Source organism: Microcaecilia unicolor, chromosome 7, assembly GCF_901765095.1.
Source record: "Microcaecilia unicolor chromosome 7, aMicUni1.1, whole genome shotgun sequence".
NCBI lineage: Eukaryota > Metazoa > Chordata > Amphibia > Gymnophiona > Siphonopidae > Microcaecilia > Microcaecilia unicolor.
This window is the reverse complement of record NC_044037.1, coordinates 90,272,101-90,281,513: the sequence shown is the minus strand read 5'-3', so window position 1 is coordinate 90,281,513 and position 9,413 is coordinate 90,272,101. Positions and strand designations below refer to the sequence as shown.

Here is a 9,413-nt window from a genome sequence, read left to right as displayed (position 1 = left end):
AGTTATTTCATTAATTGTACAGGTGGCGAGCCTCTTTCAAATGAAGGAAAACACTGGACTGAGAGGGCATAGGATGAAGTTAAGAGGTTACAGGCTCAGGAGTAATCTAAGGAAATACTTTTTACGGAAAGGGTGGTGGAGATGTGGAATCCATTGACTCCCTATGGAGGTGGAGACAAGACCTGTCTCTGAATTTGAATACATGGGGATCACTTAGGGAAAGGAGGAGTTAGTGGTTGCTGTGGATGGCAAGACTGGATGGGCCATTTGATTCTTATCTGCTGTCATGTTTCTGATAAATGTACCTATGCAGCAGAGCATACTATCTCTAAAGCAGTGGCTACACTATTTTGCAATCAATTTTAGGTTCTCTGCAACTCAGGTTTCATGTATTAAAACACATTTTTACCAGCCAACACCAAGCAGCTATACTTCAGACCACAACCTAGCTACAGCTCTTACATAGTAACATAGAGGCTTATTTTCAAAAGAGAAAAACGCCCAAATTCCGACCTAAATCGGGAGATGGTCGTCTTTCTCTTGTGGGTGCCCAAATCGGTATAATCGAAAGCCGATTTTGGGCGTTTCCAACTGCACTCCGTCGCGGGAACGCATAAAGTTGACGGGGGCGTGTCGGAGGCGTGGTGAAGGCGGGACTGAGGCGTGGTTATCGGCTGAGCAGAGATGTGCGTGCACGGCCGATAATGGAAAAAAGAAAGGCGTTTTCAGAGAGAATTTAGGTCACTTTTGTTGGACCCGTTTTTTTCACGAACAGGTCCCAAAAAAGTGCCCTAAATGACCAGATGACCACCGGAGGGAACCGGGGATGACCTCCCCTGACTCCCCCAGTGGTCACTAACCCCCTCCCACCAAAAAAAAACGAATGTTAAACACTTTTTTTCCAACTTGTAAGCCAGCCTCAAATGTCATCCCCAGCTCCATGACAGCAGTATGCAGGTCCCCAAAGTAATTTTAGTTTAGTTAGTGCTGTGCGGGACCCATGCAGAGAGGAAAAATCGGAAGAAAAAAAAAAACCCAAGCAAGTGCAGTCAGGGACGTCTAAATTACCAGGATAGTAAAGGGGGGAATCAAACCAGCAACCTTCTGATTACAAGCTCAATGCTCTAGCCAGTGAACCACATTATTCAGGTGCTTAGATGTCCTTCCCTTTCCATTAAGTCCCTCCAAGTTTCTGTCAGCCAATCACCGCTGTTTAGCTGACACAGATGTCAGCTAAATGAGCTGTGATTGGCTGACAGAAACTTGGAGAGACTTAATGGAACGGGAAGGATGTCTAATCAGTGGTGCACTGGCTAGAGCACTGAGCTTGTAATCAAAAGGTTGCTGGTTCAATTCCCTGTTTTACTATCTTTTAATTTGGACGTCCCTGACTGCACTTGCTTGCTTGTTTTTTTTTTCTTCCGATTTTTCCTCTCTGCATGGGTCCCGCACAGCACCAACTAAAGTAAAATTGCTCTGGGGACCTGCATACTACTGTCATGGAGCTAGGTATGATATTTGAGGCTGGCATAGAGGCATCTCAGGGGGACCAGTGCACTACGAATGCTGGCCCCTCCCACGACCAAATGCCTTGGTTTGGTCGTTTTTGAGCTGGGACGCTTCGGTTTCAATTATCGCTAAAAAACAAAAACGCCCAGCTCAAAAAACGCCCTAATCCAATGTATTTTCAAAAAAAAAGATGGACGTCCATTTTTTTCGAAAATACAGTTCGGCCCGCCCCTTCACGGACCCGTTCTCGGAGATGGACGTTTTTACAAATGGGCGTTCGCGTTCGATTATGCCCCTCATAGTAACATAGTAGATGACGGCAGAAAAAGATCTGCACGGCCCATCCAGTCCGCCCAACAAGACAAACTCATATGTGCTACTTTTTGGGCATATCTTACCTTGATTTGTACAAGTCTGCCCAGCACTATCCCCGCCTCCCAACCACCAGCTCCGCCTCCCACCACCGGCTCTGGCACCCAATCTCTGCTAAGCTCCTGAGGATCCATTTTTTCTGAACAGGATTCCTTTATGTTTATCCCACGCATGTTTGAATTCCGTTACCGTTTTCCTCTCCACCACCTCCCGTGGGAGGGCATTCCAAGCATCCACCACTCTCTCTGTGAAAAAATACTTCCTGACATTTTTTTTTAGTCTGCCCCCCTTCAATCTCATTTCATGCCCTCTAGTTCTGCCGCCTTCCCATCTCCAGAAAAGGTTTGTTTGCGGATTAATACCTTTCAAATATTTGAACGTCTGTGGGACTTCCGGTGACGTCATCTCCCTCGATGGCAGCCTAGGCTTGGAGCTCCCGGGCTTCTCTCATTAAAACAGCGAACATAGCGGCACAGATCGATGAAAAAGCTAGCGATAACAAGCTTAAATCTAGTGGAAGTACTGATAAGTCACGATGTCGCAGAAATCAAAAGTATCAGATTCTGAGAGCGGTGCGCGGAGCAGCCAAAGGGTGAGCAAGATAATCGGGCGCCATATTTCTCCGCAGCACGAGGCTGTGTCGGACTCTGAATCGGTACGCTCTGACGATGAAACAGCCCACATTCGAGACTCGCAATTCGCTAAAATACTTAAAGATCTCCGGAAAGACCTGGCTCATATGAAATCGGAAATTGTGGAAAGTATAGACAATTTGAGAGGTGAGATTAAAGAGGTCGGGACCCGGCTAGAGGAGCTCGAAGGCCGAGTTGAGGAACAGGAGGAAGTGTTGGTGCAAGTAAAACAGCGTGAAGAGAGCTTTTTTACCCAACTAGAGGAATTACAATATAAAATGGACGATATTGAAAATCGGGGAAGGAGAAATAACTTACGCTTCCGGGGAATTCCGGAGGCGGGTGAACAAGAGGACGTACTCAAAATAATAAATGAACTGTGCGCACAATTACTGGATGCAGGCCCAGACACAACACTCCCAAAAATCGAACGGGCTCACAGAGCACTGGGAAAACCGTTGGCTAATAGACCACGGGATATTGTCGTACGTTTTTGGAAGTATGCTGAGAAGGAAAACGTGCTTGCTTTATCAAGACAAAAGAAGGACTTACAATTTCAAGAGAATGCAGTGACTATTTATCAAGACATCTCGGCCTATACATTACAACAAAGGCGAACCATGAAACCTATCTTGGAGATCCTGGGGAAACACAATATTAAGTATCGGTGGGCGTTCCCGTTTTCACTATGCTTCACTATAACAGGCCACCTGCATAAAGTCCGAACTGTGGACATGGCTCGACAACGACTGCAAAAGGCGGGGCTGATGGATGTGGAGACGGAGCAGGCACCCGCGACAACACCCGCGGCAACACGAGATAAAGTGCGGCAATGGCAGCAGGTCTTCAATAAAGCCAAGAAACCCCGACTGTCGACATCTAAATCGGTCACATGAGCTCTGCTGAAATGGAGTTGACCTATAGAACTGGTAGTGTTCTGTAATTGCACTAATGTGTTTATATGAGAAACCACTAGAGGAAGATATAGTCAATATCTGTGTATTACAAAAGAGATGAGAGAGGTGGGGGGTTGGAGCTGGGGGTTGTAGATGGGTTTGTTGATCTTGCTGGGGGTTAAAGGCAAGGGAGGAGCCGGGTTTTGGCTCTCTCCTTGTCTTTCCTCGTTTGGTGGGTTTTCTTGGAAGGGGGGTGGGAAGGGGAGGGTGGGAGTGGGAGGTTGTGGGGAGTACCTTACTCAAATGCAGCATTCATGCTTAAGACTGAGTTTCGGTCGACACAACCCTAATGGTACATAAGATACACATAGTAACCCTCAACGTGAGGGGCCTTAATGCTCCGAGAAAGCGCCAGCAAGTGTGGCAAGAGCTGATGAGATTGAAGCCGCATGTTATAATGTTACAGGAAACACATTTGAAGAGGGCTCATGAAAGTCTGTTTAGACATCCTCAATACTCCAAAATATACTTTGCATCTGATATCTCTAATAAGAAACAGAGAGGGGTAGCTCTACTTTTTCACAATGCTCTTCCCCTGCAGGTCCACCAAGTGAAGCGGGACCCAAAGGGGCGATATGTTTTGATCAGAGGTACTATAGGAGATAGGGAGGTCACGTTCGGATCTATTTATGGCCCTAACTCGGAGCAACACTCCTTCTTTCAGTTGCTAAAGCGAACATTGTTAGCAATGATAGGAGGGTCTGTGATATTAGGTGGCGATTTTAATGCTACGCTACACCCAGATTTAGATCGCTCTGGCTCTCTCACTAAGAACGATAAGGTACTTGCTAAACATTTTACCACTTTTGTAGAAGATATGGGGCTCAGTGACTCCTGGAGGGATAGCCATCCCGGAGAACGTGACTACTCCTTTTACTCTCAAGTTCATCGGACATACTCCCGAATAGATTACATTCTTACAGATAAACTAATAGGACCTCAGCTTGGTAAGGCCCAAATTGGGAATATTACCCTCTGATCATGCTCCGTGTATGTTACAGTGGGATAGTCACCTGATGGAGAGAAGGGGAGGTACTTGGACTTTTAACAATCTGATCCTAAAACAAGAGGAGGCATGTAGTGACTATGTTAAAGTACTTGAGGAATATTTGTCATTTAACTTACACTCAGGACCTCCTGTAGCAATAATTTGGGATGCGCTTAAGGCAGTTTCCCGAGGCCATTTCATGACGGTAGCAGGACGACTTAAACGGAAAAAAGAGAGCGAAATAAACCAGTTGAGAAGCCAGATTGGGGAACTGGAATTAAAACATAAAAATACTGGCTCTCTTAGATACTACCGAGCCCTACAAGCTAAGAGGATACAATTAGATGCACTATTAGGCCAGGAGCTAGACTTCCTTAATGCAAAATTAAAGCTTCATAATTATACAAAGAAAAATAAGATTAGTAGGCAATTAGCACTTAAATTACGAAAGCTTCGGATAGAGCGTACCATTTTTTGTATTAAGGGGCAACAAGGAGAAAAACTCCAACAGTCGCAAGAGATTAGAAATCGATTTAGCCAATATTACGAGGCATTGTACTCTAAGAATGACTCGATCCAGGAGGGGGAAGTTCGATCATACTTGGAGAAACTAGATTTGCCCAGTATTACTCCAGAACACAAGGCAGTGCTAGACGCTCCTATTGAGGCTAAGGAAGTGCTTACAGCTATTAAATCCCTAAAAACTGGTAAAGCGCTCGGGTTAGACGGGTATACAAGTGAATTTTATAAAAGATTTGCTTCATACCTGGCACCTTTATTAGCAGAAGTGCTCAATTCCATACGAACAGGGGAAAGTATGCCAGAAACTATGCGAGAGGCATGGATTGCTGTCATCCCTAAACCCAACAAAGATGTGACTGAATGCTCCTCCTACAGGCCAATCTCAATTTTAAATGTTGATGTTCGTATCCTGGCAAAGGTGCTGGCCACTAGGTTATCCATAGTTTTACCATCTATCATTCACCCAGATCAAGTGGGATTCATTGCTAATAGACAAGCCTCTGATAACATAAGGCGAACAATAGATGTTATGTATGCTGCAAAACAGAGGAATACACCCTATTGTCTGTTAAGTATTGATGCCGAGAAGGCATTTGATAGGGTTCATTGGCCTTTTCTCTATCAGACAATGCAGCGTTTTGGTATTGGCGCTCATTTTATGGGTTGGATAAGGGAATTTTATACCAGACCTAAAGCCTGTTTAAAGATCAATGGACAGGTCTCCCCCCTTTTTGATTTACAAAGAGGAACACGCCAGGGATGTCCATTGTCGCCCCTTTTGTTTGCTATGGTGATGGAACCCCTGGCGTGGGTCATTAGAAATAATGAAGGTAGGAGATTGGGAGTCCAAAGTTGCGCTTTTTGCCGATGATGTTCTGTTGACAATCACATCTCCTTTGGATTCCCTCCCAAAGCTATTTCAGACTATGGAGGACTATAGCAAGGTTTCTGGTTTTAAAATTAATTATACTAAGACGGAAGCATTAGCACAGGGAATGGAAACGCAAATATATCAGACCTGTCAAAGGTTATTCCCCTTGAGGTGGGTGTCTGATGGCATTAGATATCTGGGAGTCTTTCTCATTAGTAATTTGCAACGCCTAAGTGAGGTGAATTATAATCCCTTAGTGACTGAACTCAAATCAGATTTGGATAGATGGGAACCGCTTGGACTGTCCTGGTTTGGCAGGATAGCCACGGTAAAAATGAACATTTTGCCGCGACTATTATATCTTTTTCAATCGATACCACTGCCAATAGAAGAGCACTTGCTTCAACGAGTGCAGAGCCGTTTAACAAAGTTTATTTGGCAAGGGAAAATGCCGAGGATTCACTCTAATGTGGCATATATGGCCCGTAAATCTAAGGGGGGCCTGGGAGTTCCTCATTTGGAATTTTATCATAGGGCATCCCAGGTCAAAGCGGCGATAGAATGGTTCCAGGAGACCTCTCATAAACTTTGGATAAAGGCGGAACAGCATTTACTTCGCAGCCCACTAAAATTAGGCCATTTGCTGTGGCTAGCATCCAAACATAGAAAGCTGGGTACATGGGTGAGCCCTGTTATCCGTTATACACTTTTATGTTGGGATAAAATGGAACGTAAAAGGAAAATTTACAACTCTAAGCTGTCTCCTATAGCATACAATTTGACTTTCCCTCTGGGATGTGAATCCTCGACGTTCACTAAATGGGCACGGAGTGGTCTTGAGCTTTGGGGACAGTTACTAAGTGGAGAGAGCTTTGTCACGTTCTCGGAGTTGGCTGAAACTTACCATCTCCCTCAGAAGGATCAATATGCATACACACAATTAATCCACTTTTTGCACTCCCCGGGGTTCAGAGCTAGTCTATTTGGAGAGGTCACGTTCCTAGAGGAACTTTGTGTAAGAGAACAGGGAACAAGGGGTCTAATTTCCTTGCTGTATGGATATTTGAGGGATGCACTTCCACAGAACTCTAGACATCGAGATCAGTGGGAAAAGGAATTAGGAGTAACTTACACAGAGGCGGAATGGCAGGGATTTGAAAGAGGATCTACTAAGATTTCCCCAGCCATCAATATTCAAGAGAATGCCACAAAAATAATATATCGATGGTATCTAACTCCAGTAAGATTGTTTAAAACAGTATCCCAGAAATGTTGGAGAGAATGTGGTCTATTGGGCACCATGGGCCATATATGGTGGACCTGCAGAAAGGTAGGGGCCTTTTGGAGAGCTATTCAAGTGAGGATGCAACAGTGGGTAGGAGTTGCTATACCATGGGACCCTGCCGTGTATTTATTTCATAAAAATATTCTAGGCCTCAAAGAGGAGGGTAAGATTCTAACTAAGCATTGTTTGTGTGCAGGCAGATTGATAATTGCACAAGCTTAGAAACAGCGAAATTGTCCCTCCATAATTAGATGGAAAACTTTGCTTGGAAATATTGCAGAAAAAGAGAGACTATTAGCGAAGGAACGCAAACAAATGGCAAAATGGGAAAGAATATGGGCCCCCTTGGGTTTGGGACCATAGATGGGGTTGGTGTTAATATTTTGATTGTTGAATGTGAATGACACCGTTTTCTCTTTAGTTTGCATGCTGGGTAATGTACCGGATTATTAGGGTGGGCTTCGTGGGGGGGGGGGGGGGGTTCCTTTTTTTTTTTTTTTTCCTTTTATCTTTTCTTTGAGGTTTCTTTGGGGAAAAATGGGAATAAAAAGTGAAGTCTAGATATAAGCTGTTTTTAGCTGTAAACCCTGTTAGTTGAATATTACTTGATGTGAACAGTAGAGAATGATATTTTTCTCTTGGTATTGTTGTTGTTGTCAACTGTTGTATGGAGTTTGTTTTTTCATTTTTTCAATAAAGACTTCTTGTTAAATCAAATATTTGAACGTCTGTATCATATCGCCCCTGTTTCTCCTTTCCTCCAGGGTATACATGTTCAGGTCAGCAAGTCTCTCCTCATATGTGCTTGTAATGCAAATCCCATATCATCCTCGTAGCTTTTCTTTGCACCGCTTCAATTCTTTTTACATCCTTAGCAAGATACGGCCTCCAAAACTGAACACAATACTCCAGGTGGGGCCTCACCAACGATTTGTACAGGGGCATTAACACCTCTTTTCTTCTGCTGGTCACTCCCCTCTCTATACAGCCTAGCAACCTTCTACTTACGGCCACCGCCTTGTCACACTGTTTCGTCGCCTTCAGATCCTCAGGTACTATCACCCCAAGATCCTTCTCCCCGTCAGTACCTATCAGACTCTCACCACCTAACACATATGTCTCCCGTGGATTTCTACTCCCTAAGTGCATCACTTTGCATTTCTTCGCATTGAATTTTAATTGCCAAGCCTTAGACCAATCTTCTAGCTTTCGCAGATCCTTTTTCATGTTTTCTACTCCCTCCCGGGTGTCCACTCTGTTACAAATCTTAGTATCATCCGCAAAAAGGCAAACTTTACCTTCTAACCCTTCGGCAATGTCACTCACAAATATATTGAACAGAATCGGCCCCAGCACCGATCCCTGAGGCACTCCACTAGTCACCTTTCTCTCCTCCGAGCGAATTCCATTCACCACCACCCTCTGGCGTCTGTCCGTCAACCAGTTCCTTATCCAGTTCACCACTTCGGGTTCTATCTTCAGCCCGTCAAGTTTATTTAAGAGCCTCCTGTGAGGAACCGTGTCAAAAGCTTTGCTGAAATCTAGGTAGATTACGTCTATAGCACATCCCTGATTTAATTCTCCAGTCACTCAGTCAAAGAATTCAATGAGATTCGTTTGGCATGATTTCCCTTTGGTAAAACCATGTTGTTTCGGATCTTGCAACTTATTTGCTTCCAGGAAATTCACTATCCTTTCCTTCAGCATCGCTTCCATTACTTTTCCAATAATCGAAGTGAGGCTTACCGGCCTGTAGTTTCCAGCTTCTTCCCTATCACCACTTTTGTGAAGTGGAACCACATCCGCCGTTCTCCAATCCCACGGAACCTCTCCTGTTTCCAATGATTTATTAAACAAATCTTTAAGAGGACCCGCCAGAACCTCTCTGAGCTCTTTTAATATCCTGGGGTGGATCCCGTCTGGCCCCACGGCTTTGTCCACCTTTAGCTTTTCAAGTTGTTTATACACACACTCTTCCGTGAACAGTGCTATATCTACTCCATTTTCATTTGCACTTATAGCATCAAGAAAAGTATCTAGCTATGAAATAAATGTACTCCTCTTTTCATGTTGTTTTTGATCATGTGGAACTATTTGGATAACTCTTTTACATTTTTATTTTAATTTCATGTGTTTTTTACCACTGAGGCATGGTCCCAGTAGGTCCGTTTGGCTTATAGTAATTTCACCTGCAATCATGCCATTGCACTGTGAGCTTAGCGGTTGGACAATGTTTTATTTTTTTGAAGATGAATGCATGCTATCCCACCAATTTAGA

General features: G+C 44.1%; 1 long non-coding RNA gene across 1 annotated transcript; it reads right to left on the bottom strand.

Annotated features, from left to right (window-relative positions):
- Positions 1-238: 238 nt before the first annotated feature.
- Positions 239-9,212, bottom strand: LOC115474925. The gene is made up of 3 exons (XR_003942939.1): positions 9,151-9,212; positions 8,150-8,152; positions 239-455 (listed from the first exon to the last, which is right to left on the bottom strand). It is a non-coding gene; the product is annotated as an uncharacterized LOC115474925 (long non-coding RNA).
- Positions 9,213-9,413: the final 201 nt, after the last annotated feature.